We start from the raw sequence: 17,899 nt of genomic DNA on the forward strand, positions 1-17,899 counted from the left end.
AGAAAAGCCATCCTTAACAGCAGTTTTATTGCCCGGTGATATTAACACAATGAAGGAAATCACTGCTAATTTTTATGAATTATCTCATCATCTGCAACTAATTAACAGCTGCTCCAGGAGAAGGCGATAGGCTTCCCCTCCAAGAGCCTTTACCACTTTACCAAGGCCTCACCCTTGTCCCCTGAGGAGGGTCTTCCTGCTGGGGATGGGCACTTCCTCTCCAACAGGGCCCCCCTCCCCTGCCTCCAGGCAGCTCCCCCAGACACCCCCCCCAGACCCCAGTTCTGCACCCTCCTGCCTGCCCCAGCCTGGGGAGGCAGCACTGGGCTGACAGTCGCCTGCCTTGGTCTCTAGGCAGCCTGTGACGAGGATGATTTAGGTTAGCTGGAAACTTTATTAAAATCCAATCTAAGTGGGCCGCCGCTGTGCTCTGTTCTCATTACCCTCCCTCTCCAAAATCAGGCCTTGGCCTCTGTGCCATGCTGAATGTGTCTATAAAACTGAGCGAACAGGCAGCCAACAGCTAAATGGCACTTAATCAGGGGATAATCTAGACCCAGGTGGACAGTAAATACTTGGAGGGGCAGAAGTAAGAGAGGGAGGGGAGAGAAAGCAGAGGAGGAGGACGATGGGGAGGTTAATATGCATCTGTTGCAGCCTCCAGAGAGGCAGGGAAGGGAAGCACAGAATCCTGGGCTGCAGGCCCCCTGGGGCCCACAGCTTGAGACACCGAGGCCCAGAAAGAGAGGTGCCCGTGACCCTGCAAGGCGGCAGGTGCCACAGCCTGGGACCCATTCTCATCTGGGGCTCCCCTCCCAAGCCCTGGGCCTCTCCGTTCCTGCCTCCCCAGCCTGGCTTTGCCCCCTAGAGAGTGCCTCTCTACCTCCAACTTGACCTGACCCTGTGAGAATCTGCTCTTGGAGCCCCCTGGCATCTGGCCAAGCCCCAGGCAGCTGCTGGCTGTGTCTGCAGGGATGAAGGGAAGGGCACTGAGAGAGGAGGGTAGAGGGTGACAAGGCCTGAGGTCAGCGCACCCCAGTGCAGGGCGGCACCTCCCCGGGTGGGCCTCGGGCATCAGAGCCAGGCAGGGCAGGGGGCCTCTGCGATGCTGGGCCAAGCATATACCATCAATAAGGGTGAAATGCCCCCCACAGGGTATTCCATTATGACTGGAAGGCTGGAGACTGCATGTTGTGATGACAGGGAGGATGAGGCAAAGAGAGGGCACCCTCCTGAAATCCCCCTCTCCCCCCATGCCCCCTCCACCTCCCCAGGTCTCTTTCCTCCCTTCCAAACTCTGAGAGAGAGCCAGTTAACAGCCTCCCTCCTCCCCCCAACCAGAATGTTCCAGGCTCTTTGCTGTTCTATTTCAAGATGCATAACTTAGCTCATGTAGTCCCCATTTCCTGCCCCAATGTCCCCATTTTCAAAGCCAGTGGGTATATGGTCCCATGTGGAACAAATATCTCCCCCACAGCAGCCGAGAATTGAGAATGAGTCATTCATCTCCTCATTCATTCCACCGATGTTTGTTTACCACCTGCTATGAGCAAGGCCAGCAGAGTGCAGGTAAAAAGAGAAACCAGTGTCTACAACTCCCATCACTATGTCTTGTGAGTCCCACACACTGTGGAATGGGAGCACGGGAGAGGCAAAAATCCTTGAGATAGAAAGGGAGGGGTCATGGGAGGAGCTCATAGGTCAGCAAAGCCTTGAATATGAATAAAATCCCACTGCTCCCGCAAGGTGAGAGGGTGAGGATTCCAGGCAGGGGGAGCAAAGGCCCTAACACCTGAGAGGCAAGAATGTTCTGGAAACCCCTGTGTGTCTAGTGGGTGGGAGGCATGCTAGTGAGTGGTTATGGGGCAGGGTATGGGGAGGAGGGAGTGCTAGGGAACAACGATGCCATCTAGAAAGACTGCAGCCTGACTCTAAAGGCTTCACAGACCCTGGGAATAAGCTGGCACTTTCTTCTAGAAGATAAAACCAGGAAAGAGTCAGGAAGTGAGAGGTGACAGGGAGGGAGGATGGCGGGGCTGGCAGTGGTGGCAGTGAGTGTGGAGAAGTTCAGTGAGCCACGCTCTCCCCGTGAGGCAGGTCTTGCTCTCCTCAGACACCCGAGTGGGGATGCTTTGGCTTTGGATCCTGGTGCATCAGGGCCTGAACCACCCAGGACCCTGCCACCTGCCATGTGCCACCATCCTGGCTGTCAGAGCCCATAGATTGGGGGGGGGGGGGGGGGGCGGGGTCTGAGTTAACTTCCACTCAGCATCCTGAATGTTGCATTCCCTGCCACCTGCCATGTGCCACCATCCTGGCTGTCAGAGCCCATAGATTGGTGGTGGGGGGGGGGGGGGGGGGGCGGGGTCTGAGTTAACTTCCACTCAGCATCCTGAATGTTGCATTCCCTGCCTCTCCCCAAGGGGCCTCCCAGGTAGGATGTGTTAGGTAGGCAGCCTGTGCCGGGGGACAGCTGACAGCTCACCCTGAGTGGCTTGTAAAGCACCATGGGAGAGCACAGGGAAGCCATAAATTCCGGTCTCCAGGGACCAGAAGTTTACCATTATCTTCCTGAGCTGTTTACTCAAAAAAGTTAAGCTTAGTCAAAAGAGAAGGGCCCTGCTTTTGAAGTTGGGCAGATGGAATAAGGAGCATATAGTCTCCAGAGGTGGATGGGGCTCCAGCCTCATGCCAGCTGTGTGACCTTGGCTAAGCCGTTTAATGTCTCTGAGCCTCAGCTATCTCATCTGTAAAACGGACATGATGATAGGATTAAATAATTTTGAACAGCACAGTCCCTGGCATGTAATACATACTCAATAATCGTTGCTATTATTATAAGGCTAGATGTTTCTGGCCCTCAAAGGCCCAAATCTCACCCTAAACTCTTCTTTCCCTTTCAGCGTGTTCCTTCTCACTCCCCTCCCCATGCCTTTTACCTCAAAGGGTTGCCCCATTTTATAAAAACTCCTGGTGGGGAGATCCCTGGGTGGCTCAGCGGTTTGGCTCCTGCCTTCGGTCCAGGGCCTGATCCTGCAGACCCAGGATCAAGTCCCGTGTCGGGCTCCCTGCGTGAGGCCTGCTTCTCCCACTGCCTGTGTCTCTGTACCCCTCTCTCTCATGAATAAATAAATAAATAATCTTTAAAAAAAAAAAACTCCTGGTGGGACCCCCCCCCCACCTGGTCTTTAGGGCCACCTGTCACGCCACCTTCTCTACTCCTTCCCCTAGGGCCCTGTGCTGATTACACAGCAAGGACTCCCTGGGCCCCTTTCCTTGGTGCCTTCCAGGAAAAGCAGCACCCGGTACATTTAACAGGGCTGAATAAATAGCAATAATAATATATGTTCAGCCATTAGCCGCATAAGTAATCAAAGATCACTGCCATATGATTCCTGGTTAAACATCATTTGGAATCTAATAAATAAGTGGCTATAAATAAAGGCAGCATGCAGACTCGTCCCCTCTGAGCGGTGCAGCCTCTGCTCTTATTTTTAGCCTAAAGGTGCCTTCTGCGCTACTCCTATGGTTCCATTTCAAGTTAATTTCTCCCTCCCAAATGTCTGAAAAGGAAGCCTGCAAGGGTAGGACAACGAGGAGGGTTCGAGGGCAGCCTCTGCCTTCTGCTTAAGGAGACTGAGGTGTCCCAGGGGTCTTGGGAGGACAGACCTCATTTGTGCCCACCTTCCTCCCATGCCTCTCCCTGGGGTTCCATGGCAGGGGGCAAGAAAAGGGAGGTGCCTGGGGACACCTGGGTGGCTCAGCAGTTAAGTGTCTGCCTTCAGCTCAGGGTGTGATCCTGGGGTCCTGGGATGAAGTTCCGCAACAGGATCCCCAGAGGGAGCCTGCTTTTCCCTCGGCCTATGTATCCACCTCTTTCTGTCTCTCTCATGAACAAATAAATAAAATCTTAAAAAAAAAAAAAAAAAAAAGACAAACGGGAGGTGCCTGGTATGGAGGACAGAGTACAGGGTCGCAGCCAGAAAATTCTGGGTTCAAATCCAGAGTCTTCCAGGTCCTGCATGAGTGACCCTACTCTCTCCATGCCTCAGTTTCCATCCCTAACTACCAGATATTATCAACCCCACCTCTGGAGACTGTTGCAAGACATAAAGCACATAAGCTATAGGAAGTGATGGGCACACTTTGGGCGCTCAGTAAACATGAATGCCATTCCATCCCCTGTGATAAGGCCCTTTAAAAGGCCGGTCCACGACAATTCCATTAAGCCCACTCTAGATGGAAGCAGGGGATACATCAAGAAAGGCAAAAGAAGCCCAAAATGCCAACATGCCCCTGGTCCCTGGATCACCACCATCCCCGCTGGACATACAGGACAGAAAATATTTTGTTAATGTTCTAAATATGGAAAGGCACAACTCCCAGACATGAAGGAACTATAGGGAAGCTCAAAACCTGTCCCTCCAGCTTCCTGTATGTCCCACAGAGGCTAGCCCACTGCAGGGCACCGTCAGCATTCAGTAAGGACTAGGAGATGGAGGGACAGGTTGCACCAGCTTCCAGGTCTCCTAATTCCCTGCTCAGAGCAGTACCTTCCTACATCGTGTTGCTCCTCAAAGCAACTAGAGATCTGTCCCCTTCTGGAAGGATGACAGGCAGAGTAAGAGACAGTCTGCTGAGACTCTGGGGGGACGTTATTCTCTCTGGGTCCTGTGGCAGAAAATAAACACATCACTCCAAGACAGGCCCCGCAAAGCCCATGTGACAGGGCCCCAGGTAACACTCAGCTGGTAGGTTACTCCTTTAGAACCCTGACACCTTAAATCAACATGATAAAGGGCTTCCTGTTACACCCTCTCTTCCTGGCTCACTCTCCCCATGTGGTACAATCTCAGTCACAGTCATATGGCTGTCCTATCGGGTTCCCTCTACCCATCAAGGAAACGCAGTGGCTTTGGTGCTCCAGGCTGCCCAGTTCTCATGCAAAATGGTTGACTGTAACAGCAGTCAGGCAGCTCGGGCCAAGGATTGCACTGGGGACAGTTTCCAAGGGCAGGCACATCCCCCTGCACCAGGCACTGCTCACAAGAAGGCTTTCAAGGGGGCTCAGCCTCTCATCTTGGGGGCCATCCAAACAGAGGAGCAGGATAATGGCCCCCCCCAAAGACGTCCACCTCCTACTCCCCGGAACTGGGAATGCGTTACCCTTCCATGGCAAAAGGGACTCTGCAGATGTGATTAAGGTTACAACCCCTGAGATGGGGGAGATTATCCTGGATGATCCCAGTAGGCTCAATGTAATCTCATGAGTTCTTAAAAATGAGAGAGCCTTTCTTGGCCCCCAAAGACGTCCACCTCCTACTCCCTGGAACCGGGGAATGCACTACCTTCCATGGCAAAGGGGACTCTGCAGATGTGATTAAGGTTACAGACCCTGAGGTGGGGGGAGATTATCCTGGTTGATCCCAGTAGGCTCAGTATAATCTCATGAGTTCTTAAAATCAGAGAGCCTTGCCTGACTGAGCTGCCACGTGAAAATGACTTGACCCTCAGCTCTGAGGATGGAGGAAGGGGGCCACGAGCCAAGGGATATAGCAGACTCCAGAAGCTGAGAACAGCCTTAGCTGACAGCCAGCAATAAAACGGAAACCTTGATTTTATAACTGCAAAGTACTGAATTCTGCCAAAAACTCAAATGAGCAGGAAGCAGATTTTCCCCTAGAGCCTCCAAAAAGGATACAGCTCTACCGACATCGTAGCGTTAGTCCAGCAAGAGCTATGTTGGACATCAGAATTACAGACCGTCAGATAATGAATGTTTCTTGGTGGAGCCACTAAATACATAGTAATTTGTTATGGCAGCAACGGAAAACTTCAGTAGTAATAATTATGATTATTAACTATGGTAATAATAATTAATAGAACTACTGATAACTATTATTTATTGACCTATTAATTATCTGGCACCATGCTAGCCATTTTGCATATGTTATCATACATAAACCTCAACAATCATCCAGGGTAAGTAGTATTACTCCCCTTTTATAGGAGAAAACAGATGCCAAGTAGTTTGTCCAAGGTCACATGCTGAAACTATAATTCAATTCCAACTTTATTTGTCAATAAAGCCCATCCTCAATCCCACTACCCTAAGACAACATCCAAAATCATGCTTGCCACAATGTTGAGCAAATTGCTGCTATTTTTATAGTATAATATTACTACTTTTTAAAGAAACAAAAGGAAATGAGCTCATGTTTATTAAATATTACTAGATGCACACACTGTGTACAGAACTTTACATATCTCCTCTCAATTAATACAATAACCTCCTATGGTACACTGTTATCTCCAGTGTACAGATGGGAAATTGAGTGCAAGAAAGGTTGAGTAATTTGCCTAAAGGAATATGGCCAGGAAGGGAGATTCATACCCATGAATTTTTAATCCAAGGCCGACTTGTTCCCTAGTGCCCAAGATAGGAAGACTCGAATGTGAACTCCAAGCTCCCCCAGGTGACGGCCCTCCTGGCTTCCCACTAAGAGAGGCACCGGCTGGTGACCCAAAAGGGAGGTCCCCACCCCAGGCTGGAACCACAAGCCAACAGCAGCAGCCCTCCAAGAGACTGTGGCCCCACCTGCCCTGCTCAAGCCTGCCCAGGAGCCAATATTCCTCTCCCGGCCGATAAGGAAGAAGCTAATTAAGTATAAGGAGAGCTCCCATGGAAGGGATCCCCAAATACCTCCTCTCATCTCCACCAATACCACTTATGTCCACTTAACAACCTTAATTCCTCTGACGCTCCTGGCTTTCCAAACTGGCTCTGAAGGGGAGATTCATATTCAACCACTGTTTCCAGGTAAAGGTCCTTTTAGGTTCAGAAAGTGCCGGGAGAATTCCTTACCAATGGCCTTCAGAGAGCTCACCCTCTTGTCCAGTCTGTTGACCCGAGACTTCCGGGTGGCTGCCCAGAGCTCTGGGGCCACCCAGTGCAGTCTACTCCCATATGAAGGGGTGGCTGATGCTGCTCTGGAACAACTCCTTAGCAGAGCTTCCTGCTGAGGCCCCCGGGGCTGTATGCTTCCCTTTTCTGTCATCTCGGGGAAAATCCCTGTTCTTTCATCTGCGAGCTGAAAGCTCAAAGTCTCATGTTGTTAGATCCCTGCCACTGGGGGGAATTTATGAGTGTTGCCAGCAAAGTGGCATTCCCTCCCCTGCCTGTGTCACTCCCTGCTTGAAAGACCATGCACTAGAAAGGATGGGGAAAAAGCACTTCTTGGGAGAAGCCACAGGGGTCACAACGTAATGAATCTCCAGCGCTGGGCTCTTTAACACAGGTTAAGGATGCCCCAGTGTCACCTGCTCCAGGTGACACTGGGGCATTCTGCTGCAAGGCACTCAAAGAGTGCCATCAGCTCTGGGTGCTAAGAGCAAAGCCCAGCATGGGAAGAGCCAAAGGGGGGAAGGGAGGATTTCACAGGCATAGGTGGGACCTAGATGGGCTTTCCTTAACCTAAAGAGTGGTCAGCCAGGGCTTGGTGGGAATGGGTCCAACAGGGGCTTTGAACCCACAGACCAGACCCCACCAGGCTGGAGCAGGTGCTTGTGTTCAGTTGGAAGCAGTTAAGGGGGAGGGCTTGCCTCTGATTTGGGGGCTGCATACTAACTGCGAAGAAGAAAAGAGAAAACCCATTTGGAGGAGGGTTCTCAGGATGCTGAGAAGAAAGGAACAAAGGCGCTGATGATGAATCTCTGGAAGAAAGGAGACACCAGGAGCTGTGAAATGATGGCATCTCAGATTTCAGAGATATCACTGGAAGAGCAGAGACCTGCTCTGCACGCTCTTGAGGGACAGCTAAGGCTGGGACAGTAGCTGGAAAGCACAGATAGACAGACCTGGGCTCCAGAGTAAGAAAAACCAATAGTCGGCATTATTCAAAGTGGAACGGGTTGTACCAGGGTCCCTGCCACCATCAAGATTTTATGAATCGAAGTACAAACAGACAGGCGGAGTAGAGCACCGGGAGCATCTGCTGGCAGACAACAGGCAGGTACCCTGGCCAACACTGGCAGCCCCAGGAAAAAGCTGGAAGCAGGTGGCAGGGCCGCAGCTGAGAGCGTGGATCCAGATTCAGGCCCCCAGGCTCTCGGAAGATGGAGACAAGCAAGGTCTGACCACAGAGGCACAGGGAAGCTTGGGCGCAGTCAGAATGACAGACGGAGGCTCAGACTTGCTGACAACACAGAACCTTGGGCATTGCAGTGGCAGCCAGGTGGGGGATGATCACAAGTCAACAGCCTGCTGTTTGGATGTAAGGGGACGAAGACCAGCAGCAAGGTTCATTGTGATGCTGAGTCATTAACTGCTGGCGTGGACTTCCTCAGAATAGGATCAAGATTGGCCCCAGAACCTGGTGTTTGCTGCAGGGACCAGAGAACATAGGGACAGGGAGCCAGCAGGGCCTACTGCACCCTCCCTAGCAAGGAGCATTTGTTCAGACCCGCTTCTGTGCCAAGGGAGATCATCACAGTCTCTGGCTTCTAATGGCTTGCAAATCTGAAGCTCTGCTGGGACCTCCTTTGGGGCTGCATCATTCATCTGCCCAGTAGATATTCAGTGAGTACTTTCTATAATACACCAAGCACTGTCTGATGTGCCAGGGAAACAGCAGAGTACAAAACCAAGGGCTTTTCCTGATGGGAGAGGACTCAGAGAGAAACAACTCGGATCAGTTTGTCAGGGGGTGGTAAGAGCTCTAGAAAAAAATCAAGCAAGCAAGGGGTTGGGGGTGGGGTGTTGGGGGGCAGGGCATGGCCTGCAAGAGGTGACAGAGTGGACCATGCAGGTATCTAGGTGAGGAGTGTGCTAGGCAGAGAGCACAGCAAGTGCAAAAGCCCTGTGGTGACAGTGTACTTGGCATGTCTGAGGAAAAGCCAGGTAACTGGTGGGGTCAGGGTTGGTGTGGAGCGAGCACGAGGCAGAGCGGTAAGGGAAGGGATGGAAAGGTGACACAACAGTGGGGCAGACCATGGAGGGTCTTGTGGGACACCGTAGGGGTGTTTTCTTTTACTCTGAGACAAGAGGGCACTGGGGAGGTGAACTGACGTGATTCAACTCACATTTTGAAATAATCATTCTTGCTGCCACTTTGAGGAACAAAAGTGATTGAGCGAGCGGGAGCAGAGAAACCAGGTGCAAGATAATACTGCCTTGGACAGGAAAGAAACTGTGAAGTGGTAAGAAGTGGCTGGGCTCTGGGTATGGCTGGGAGGTAGAGCAAATAGGATTTTCGGGTGGAGAGTCTGTGGGATGTCAGAGAAAGACAGGATCAAGTGTGACTCCAAAGGCTGGCATCTGAGTCCAAATAGATGGAATGGCATTCCCATTTATGAACTGGGGGAGACAGTAGGAGCAGCAGGCTCAGAGGGAGACAGCCACACCTGGATTTTGGATATGTCACGTTGGAGTCACTCTCAGACATCCACGTGGGGATGGTGAGTAGGCGCAGAAGCCTGGCGTTATGGGAGAGGTTGGAGCTGGAGATGAGAGGAGATGAGCCATAAGCACGTAAAGCCCTGAGACCGAATGACATCACTAAGGAGTGGGTGTGGAGAGAGGTGTATAAGGATAGAACCCTGGGGCGCCTCCGTATCCAGAGGTCAGGAAGAGGAGGAGGAAGCAGCAGAGGAGGCTGGGAGGGAGCAGCCAGTGGGGCAGGGCAAGAAGCAAAATGGAACATAACCAGACGCCCAGAGTGAGAAATGTTTCAAGGGAGAGGGAGTGCGAGGCTATGTCAATGCTGCTGGTAAGTTGAGGCCTGAGGACCGACGACCCGGATGCAGCCCAGTGGGCATCACAGTTGGGGCAACGTTCTGACAGGAGGGAGTCCTACTGATAGGACGAGAGAGGACAGGGAATGGAGACAGCTTTGAGCAGAGTTTGTGTGTAAAGGGAAGGAGAGAAACAGGGGGTTTGCTGAAGAGGGATGTGGGGCTGGGGACGTTTTTAAGACGGGAGACCTTTCAGATCCCTTAGCCAGGACCTAGGACCATCACCCCAATGTGAAAAAAAGCCCACCCTGAGGGTAGAGAAGACAGAGTTCCATCTCTCAGGAAGCTCTTAGGCTTACAGGGTAGATGGAATTCAAATAAGGAACAGGTGGGCATGCATCAATGAACGCGGCGCAATGCACGCACAAACATGCACACGACTTGCACTCTGAGGATTCTGGAAGCAAGAGCTTTCCCAATCAGGTGCGGAGTCTCAGCTCCCAGACAGAGATGAATTTAAAGCAGGGTTTAGAAAAAAAGAGGAAAGACAGCATTTGGTGGAGGAAGGCAGAAGGGGGCCCCGGGGAGGGGACAGAGACAGGGTGACCCATAAGTGCTCCTCAAAATCACAGCTATCATTCTCGCGGCACTTGCTACATGCCTGCTGCGGATCTAAGGGCTCTCTCTGTGGTGACGTATTGAACTCTCATGAAAGCCTGAGGTGGGGACTGCTGTTACCCCACGTTATGGATAAAGAAATTAAAGCACTGAGAAATCAAGTTCTTGCCTGAGGTCATACGACTAATAAAGAGTGGAGCTCAGATTCAAACCTGGGCCGTCTGGCTAGAGCCCATGCTCTGACATCAACCCCTACACGATGCTGGAGCCTTCCAGGGCCAAGCCCAGTGCTACCCAGAACAAATGGGTTTTTATTCTTTCCCTCTAGACGCCGATCAGCTTGGAATCAGCCATGGAAGACACCTGGGAAAGCCTGGGTGGAAGGGGCCGAGACGAGGAGACCCCTGAGGGACCCTCTCCCGGGCCGCCACAGATGGCCACTCATCCCCGGGAGGAACACAGACAGAATGAGGGGATCTGAGAGGATGTGGCTAATGTCTGCCTCTGCAGTAGAGAGTTTCAGAATGGTGAACCTCTCGTCTGAGAAGGGTTCTGCTAATAGAATCTCAGCTCTAGAAAGCCCCAATCAGGGCAGAAATGCCTCCTGAGTCCAGCATGGTGGTACATCTGCCTGGGCGTGCCAACAGAGGTACATGCTGAGCCTCCACTGGTCTGGGCTCTCTTCCCTCTCCGCGACCCTCTTCATCAGTGTGGGCTTTAACGGGCCTCACCAAGCCCGCCACCATGATAGCTGGGCCCCATGACTCAGCTCGATGGGAAGAAACACGCAAGGAGACACAGGGGTGCTCACTGTCCAGTGCTCCCCAGCACCCGAGGGTCAGGCCCCGTCAAGGAGATATGGAGCCAAACCGCAAGGCTGGGTGTGGGACGTGTGGGCTCTCACGGTGCACGCAGGTGTATCCCACCCACTCAAGCTCACTCACACAAACACTCAGGCACTCGGGTGAGGTCTAGCAGCAGCTCCCACCATCACCTGTGCTCCCCTAATTCCCCTATCAGTGGCCACAAGGAGAAAGGAAACACACAGACAGGTCTACACTGACAAGTAAAAAGAATCAGTAAAGGCTTCATGTCTTATCTGGCTCGCCCAAGCAACTGGGGCCAAATGGGGTCAGGGCTTAAGTTAAGCAGATGGCTGCCTCCATTCTAAAACCTTATTAACGGTTGTTAATGAGGACACAGGATAATGGAATGTCTCCCTCTGCGAGTATGAGAACAGACCAAAGGCCAAAGTCTCCTCTCACAGAATCCCAGGTTCAAAGTGGCCTTAGTGGTAACAGGTCCAACCCCCCACCTTTGATGCTGGAATCCCTGTCCAACCTAATCTGTGGCCACCTCCAGCTGTGGGTGCCTCAGTCCCCAGAATGGCTCATCCCATCTGTCTCATAAGTTTTTTTTTTTTTTTTTTACATCAAATCCAAATTTCTCTCCATGATTTCCACCTTCCCCACACATACCCCAAACCACCACGGGGGAAAGAAAAATAGATCTTGCTAATGAGTCACTCCCTGTTTCAAGACTTCTGTAAACCATCTCACAGGACTGGAGACAGGTTTTTTGGAAGTCTGACGGGATGCCATTATGGCTGTCCTCTCAAGCCACGTGCATCTCTGCCAGGCGGGGCTTCATCCAACAGAGTAGCAGCTGCCACCAGACCCCCACACGTGGGGAGGGCCAAAATGAGAGCCCAGGGGAGACCAGGCCACTCTAGCACATGTGAACACAGGCAGTTGCACACCCAAATTAATCTGAAAATCAGCTGTTATCTAGAACTTTTAGTGGGGGAACAATAACCCCATCCTTTTGCTCTGATACCCCTGCTCCTGGGACCTTTCCCAATTTCCTCCCAGAGATCATCCACGACATGTTGAAGAAAACACAATGTTTGCTACTGTTACTTGCCTATTCGCTTTAGCTCAGCCTGATTTTGTGAGGCCTTGGGTGTTGGCACTCCGACCTCTGGTGGCTTCCAGTCCCACCCATCGAGAATGTACCACCAATAGGCTATTCGGGACTCTGTCACCTTGGCTGTGCTCCAACTCTGCCCACCAGAACCCCTCTGCCGCCACCTGGGACATGTCCTCTCCTCTTCTCTCCTCCCTTTGAGGCCACCACCACCCCCCACCCTGTGGATGAGCCAGGGCAAGTCACAAATTCTGTGAACCTCAGGACCCTCTTCCAGAAGATATCCTTACCCCTACCTGCCTTGCAGGTTGTTAGGGAAACTGAACTAACACGTGTGGAAGAACAAGAACATGTTACACGCTGCAAACCATGGCACAGATGTCTCCAGGCAGCTGAGGGTCAGGAGCTGTGGCACAGCCAGAGGGTCCCTTTGCTGACTTACTTCACCTTAGGGGGACCCTGGTCTTTCTTATCAGTAACCTGAAGCCCACCTGGACCGAAATCAATCCTCACTTCGCAGAAGAGACTATGGCCTGAAGCTGCACTTCACAAAAAGGTTCTGGAAAGGTTGAGAGAGAATTTAAACTTCCTGAAAGCATCCTGTGTGGTGCTCTTAGAAGAAGACAAGCTGCAGGTAAAGGCAAATGATGGCATCGTGGGCAGAGCGACCCCACACAGCACCCTGGCCTGGATGCCTTCTAAACACAGCTAAGGCTCCCTCCACCCCACTACAGATATGGCAGCAGGGGTGAGGTGGGAAGCAGGGAGAGACAGCCTTGGGCAGGCACATCTGCATGTAGACACGTACACACACACACATACACACAGGCTTCTTCATTTTTTGGTAAAATATTTACTCTCCGAATTACATACATCGTACACTTATCGTTAAACAACACTGCTTGGTGTTTCTGAGTACCAACCAATATGTGGGAGAGAGAAACCTGAAAACAGACGGGTCAAGCTCAAGACCCAAAAGCTATCCTCAGATCATGCATCTAGCAAACAGCTGGTAGGCAGTGCTCTGGGGCAGGTGTCGTGGAGACCCAGGAATCCTAGGAATCATAAGAAAGACACAGACCCCCAAAGGTGTTCAGCAGGGGACAGATCTGTGCCCCAGAAGTCTTTCATATTCCTGCTCTAGATGACAGATGAAGGGGAAAGTCATCAATTTCTATTTGTCACTAATGTAAAAGACCAATTGATTGCCTATCCGGGTGAGTCAATTTGGAAGAACGATGAAAAGTTACGTGGCCATCAAAATTCCATAAATCACGTCACGTGGTAACATCATTAAGGGGAGCCCACTCCTCAAAAAAAAAAAAAACCCATGGTGAATACTTGGCAAGGCACAGAATTCAGCTGGTAGATCTGGATCTTGGTGTGTCAGATATATTTAATACACAGCAGAACAGGATGAAAAAAACAACAACAGTGTTTTCTACGCTCCCTCCTTACCTCCCCCAGTTCTCTTATAATCTGCATTTTTCTAACATTGGAATGTTCTATGTTTAACGTTCTCCCTACAGGACTTAGAGCTCATTGGGGGAACCAAACAAGTAAAAAATGGTCGTTGTAAAGTGCCTGGGTGTCCTAGTAAGGCAGTGTGTCAAATAAATCCAGGCTCTTGCTGCTTTACCACCCAGGGAAACTTTAAACAAAAAGAGAGGCAATCGCTCCCATAACTTGCGGATGCGTCTGGTGCCACCCACGCTCATCGGGACTTCTGTGCCACCATGAGCAAGCCTCTCAGGTCCCCAGGCCTCAGTTTCCACATCTATCAGGTGGACTTTCTCTGTGGCCTTGGGAAATTGTTTACAGGTAAAGGAACCAATGAAAAGCTAGAGACTACCAAGGCAAAGACTCCATCCGTCAATTCCTTTACCCAGTGGAACACGGTATAGTTAATGTGACGGCTCTGATAATGGGAAATCCCTAAGGTCTCCAGGGTGTACCAGCTGCACTGGAGTAGAGTAGAAAGAGATGGCTTTGGAAACAGGTTCAAATTTCAGTATCTCCGTGACCTTGGAGGAGTTATTTAAACTCCCCGAGCCTTCACCCCTTCATCTTTAACATCAGGTCATTAATTCTGATGTGAGGATTGCCTGATAGACGTGAGATAACCAGCACAGCGCCTAGCAGAGAGGAAGGCCTTTCCGAGTGGGAGGTACTCTGGTGATTACTACTGTGCCCCCATACCCTCAGTGCTTGGCACAGAGCACTCAACAGACACCTGCTGGGTGAATTGATGAATGGATAACTGAATCACCGTATTTATCCTCTTAGCCAAAATCTGCAGTAGAACCCCATCGGGATCCTCAGCCCATTCTTGTTATCTGTTCTAAATAAGAAAGACAGGGGACGGGATCCCTGGGTGGCGCAGCAGTTTGGCGCCTGCCTTTGGCCCAGGGCGCGATCCTGGAGACCCGGGATCGAATCCCACATCGGGCTCCCGGTGCATGGAGCCTGCTTCTCCCTCTGCCTGTGTCTCTGCCTCTCTCTCTCTCTCTCTCTCTATCATAAAAAAAAAAAAAAAAAGAAAGACAGGGGACATCTGGGTGGCTCAGCGGTTGAGCATCTGCCTTTGGCTCAGGACATGATCCCAGGGTCTTGGGATTGAGTCCTGCATTGGGTTCCCCTCGAGGAACTCAAGTCCTGCTTTGCCCTTTGCCTGTGTCTCTCCCTCTCTTGCTGTCTCTCTCATGAATAAATAAACATATAAATCTAAAAGATAATAATAAAGAAAGAAAATAGAAGCACATTTTCTCCTCCTTTTTCTCTTTCCTCTTCCCGTTCTTCCAGTAAGCCTACCTCCTTGAGCAGATGCAAGACCAGAAGACAGTACTTTAAAACAAGGATACCAAACATGTTCTTGGGGAACCAGGTCTTGCAAGGGGCCATGGATCCTCCACACATCCCGTCCACTGAGTCTGAGCGATACGTTTGCATACACGAAGTATGTCAGGTGGTCAATCAACCCCTGGAGTTCAGAGTCTGGTGGGAAAAATAACTAGAGCACACCCCAGTAGGTGCCGGAATACGCGTGAAGTACCAGGGAATGGGCAAAGGGGCAGGAAAGAGAGGATTTCTCCCCCAGGAAGGACAGGAAATCCTGAGGAAGGACTTGACGGAGGAAGAGCTATCTAAGCCTGGGAGAACCGTGATGGAGGAGGAGAGGAAGGGGTAGCAGTGGTAGTAGCTTTCCAAGGAGGAAGAGGAGATGGGAAGAGGAAGAGTAGTGGTAGCAGTTTTCCAGGCTGGGAAGCACAGCTCCAGGCACAGGAGGGGGATGCGTAAAGCCCAGAGTAAACCTTCCTGGTATATTGGGTAACAGTGGTTCAGTGTGGCTGTGACTGGGGCCAAGGAAAGAGTAACAGGGGACAGTCTAGAAAGCTGACAAATACTTATTGAGGCTTCACGTGTTCAGGGCAAGGGTAACATTTGCTAATGTCAGGAACAGGCTGGGGGAAAAAAAACACCAGCGACAACCCTGCTGATGGCGAATCTGCTTTCCCAGTGGCCAGAGGAGCCCGCTGGTGGGCGGCGAAGCAAGCAGTGCAAGAGGAGTCAAGGAGACAGGGCTCTAGCGTGGGCTGCCACCAGCCCGGCCACCTACTCGCGATGTCCCCTTGGGGCCTCCTTCCTCATGTGTGAAATAAGCTGCATGGGGAATGGGAACCTCAGAATCCTTTAGGGCTCTGAGATAGGATGCTGAGCCCTCAAAGGGCAGGGGGAGAGATGCGGTGGGGTCTTCTCGGAGCATTTATTAACTGTGGATCCCATAGTCATCACTCAGAGAACCTCAAGGGACAGAAGCAAAATCAAAAGACATTTCCAGAAGATAAATGACTGAAGGGGGCTGACATATGTGAGAGAGTTTGGGGAATTTATGTGGGCAGCCTCGTAGTCATAAATAAAATCCCTTTCTCTTACCCAAAATCTCATTCGGGGGGTAAACACTGGGCACTGTAATAGACAATTTGGCTGTATCTCCCACCCCGTGCCTCACTTGAATGAAAAACAGCGGTCCCCAGGCAGGGTAATGGGTTTGGCCGCCCCTTTACAAACATCCATATTGTCACGAGCAGACAAGCAGGCTGAGGATGAAGCAGGCGGGACAATTCATCTCTGAGATTCCCCATCCCTTTCTGCAGCCTCGCTCTTACAGCTATGCATCCTGAGGCTGAGGGGTTTGGAAGGAACCCCGGAAAGCACCAAATGCAGGGAGAAGTGAGCCCTGGGAAGGAGGAGGAGCAGCATCCCTCCCCTCCCTCCCCAGGCGCCCCTGGAGGACGCTGGAGACGCCAGCAGCACCAGCGCTGGCCTGGCCCTTCGCACTCAAGGCTGCCTGCTGCCAAGCTCAGCTACTTGTTTTCTTGACCTACTTCTCTTCCCATCCCTGCTCCACTCCAGATCCCCTCTGGAGTCCACAGTAATTAGCACCTTTCCGTCCATTAGGTTTGGGAGACTTGAGAGAGCTCCTGGCTCCCAGGATAACCAAGGAGACAGGAAAATGGGTTCTGGCATTGCCGGGCTTGGTTTTCCTTTTCTTTTCTTTCCCTTTGTTGGCTTAACTCTGCTTCCTGGCCTCGGCGGGAGATCAGGCCCGGTTTGACCTTGCCAGCCAGCAGGGCGCCTGGCTGGAAATCGGCTGCAAGTGGCCCGGCGTGAACCAAAACAGAGGGCCAACAGCATCTTGACAGAACCGGACAAGCAATGCTCCCGGAGTGGGTCCGGGGGCAGGAGGGGGTCCCTTTGAAGCCTTCTATTGTCAGCGTAGCAGCCAAGAGAGGGAACTGTCAGCTCCAGTTTTTCTGCTTCCCTCCCGGGGAACAAGTGTCAGGAGAGCCAAGGCCGTGAGGCGCTGCTGTTTCTGGCTCAATCCCTTTCCGCTTCCCATTAGCGACAAATGGAAATTGATGGGTTACCGCTTTATCCACTCATTTAGAGGGGGAGAAAACCTTGCAGCAAACGCTGAATAACTGTAGGCATCTTATAAATTAAGCATCTTAAGGATACGAACCGTTTTGCATTGCTGCTAAGCAGAATTAAATTAGGTTTTGAAGTTTTCGGCAGCAGTGAATGGGGAAGAGGGAGGAAGATTTTGTTTTTAATTCCTTTTCTCTAAGCATGCGGAGCGGTGAGCCGAGGGCAGGGTGAGGGGAAGAACGAAGTCACCTGTCTGCATTTCTGATTCCAATCAGCCGCTGCTGCATATGCATGGAGAGGTGTGCCCGCAAGTTCACACAGGCAGCCCAGAGACCCGCAGCTCGGCCTCTGGGCCGCGGTGCGTGGCCTAGCCAGGGTCTCCGCCTCCGACTTGCCTCTGCCCACCCTCGGCCTCCTGACCACCACCAGCAGGCCGGCCTCCGGGACTCAGGACCCATCCTGATTGCAACCGGAGGAATTCTACAGCTTTAAGCCAATTCCCTGGGACTTGGCATCGAGATACCTTCCTTCTCAATCAGCTCTAACGCTTTCAGATTCAAATTTAGATTTAGGATCTTGCCTTTGGCAGTACTCACTCCGCCCCCCCCCCACCTGGCTCCCCACCCCAGTCTAGGAAGAGGGGCACCAGATGGGTACCTGTCCGTAAAACCTGCCTAGGTTTGAGTCCTTCTAG

At 51.6% G+C, this 17,899-nt stretch overlaps 1 protein-coding gene across 5 annotated transcripts in view; it reads right to left on the minus strand.

Annotated features, from left to right (window-relative positions):
* The window catches only part of GRIK4 (glutamate ionotropic receptor kainate type subunit 4), a 424,573-nt gene that overhangs the window by 276,561 nt on the left and 130,113 nt on the right, over nt 1-17,899 (minus strand). The window lies entirely within an intron of this gene.

The sequence above is a fragment of the Vulpes lagopus genome, chromosome 10, assembly GCF_018345385.1.
Source record: "Vulpes lagopus strain Blue_001 chromosome 10, ASM1834538v1, whole genome shotgun sequence".
NCBI lineage: Eukaryota > Metazoa > Chordata > Mammalia > Carnivora > Canidae > Vulpes > Vulpes lagopus.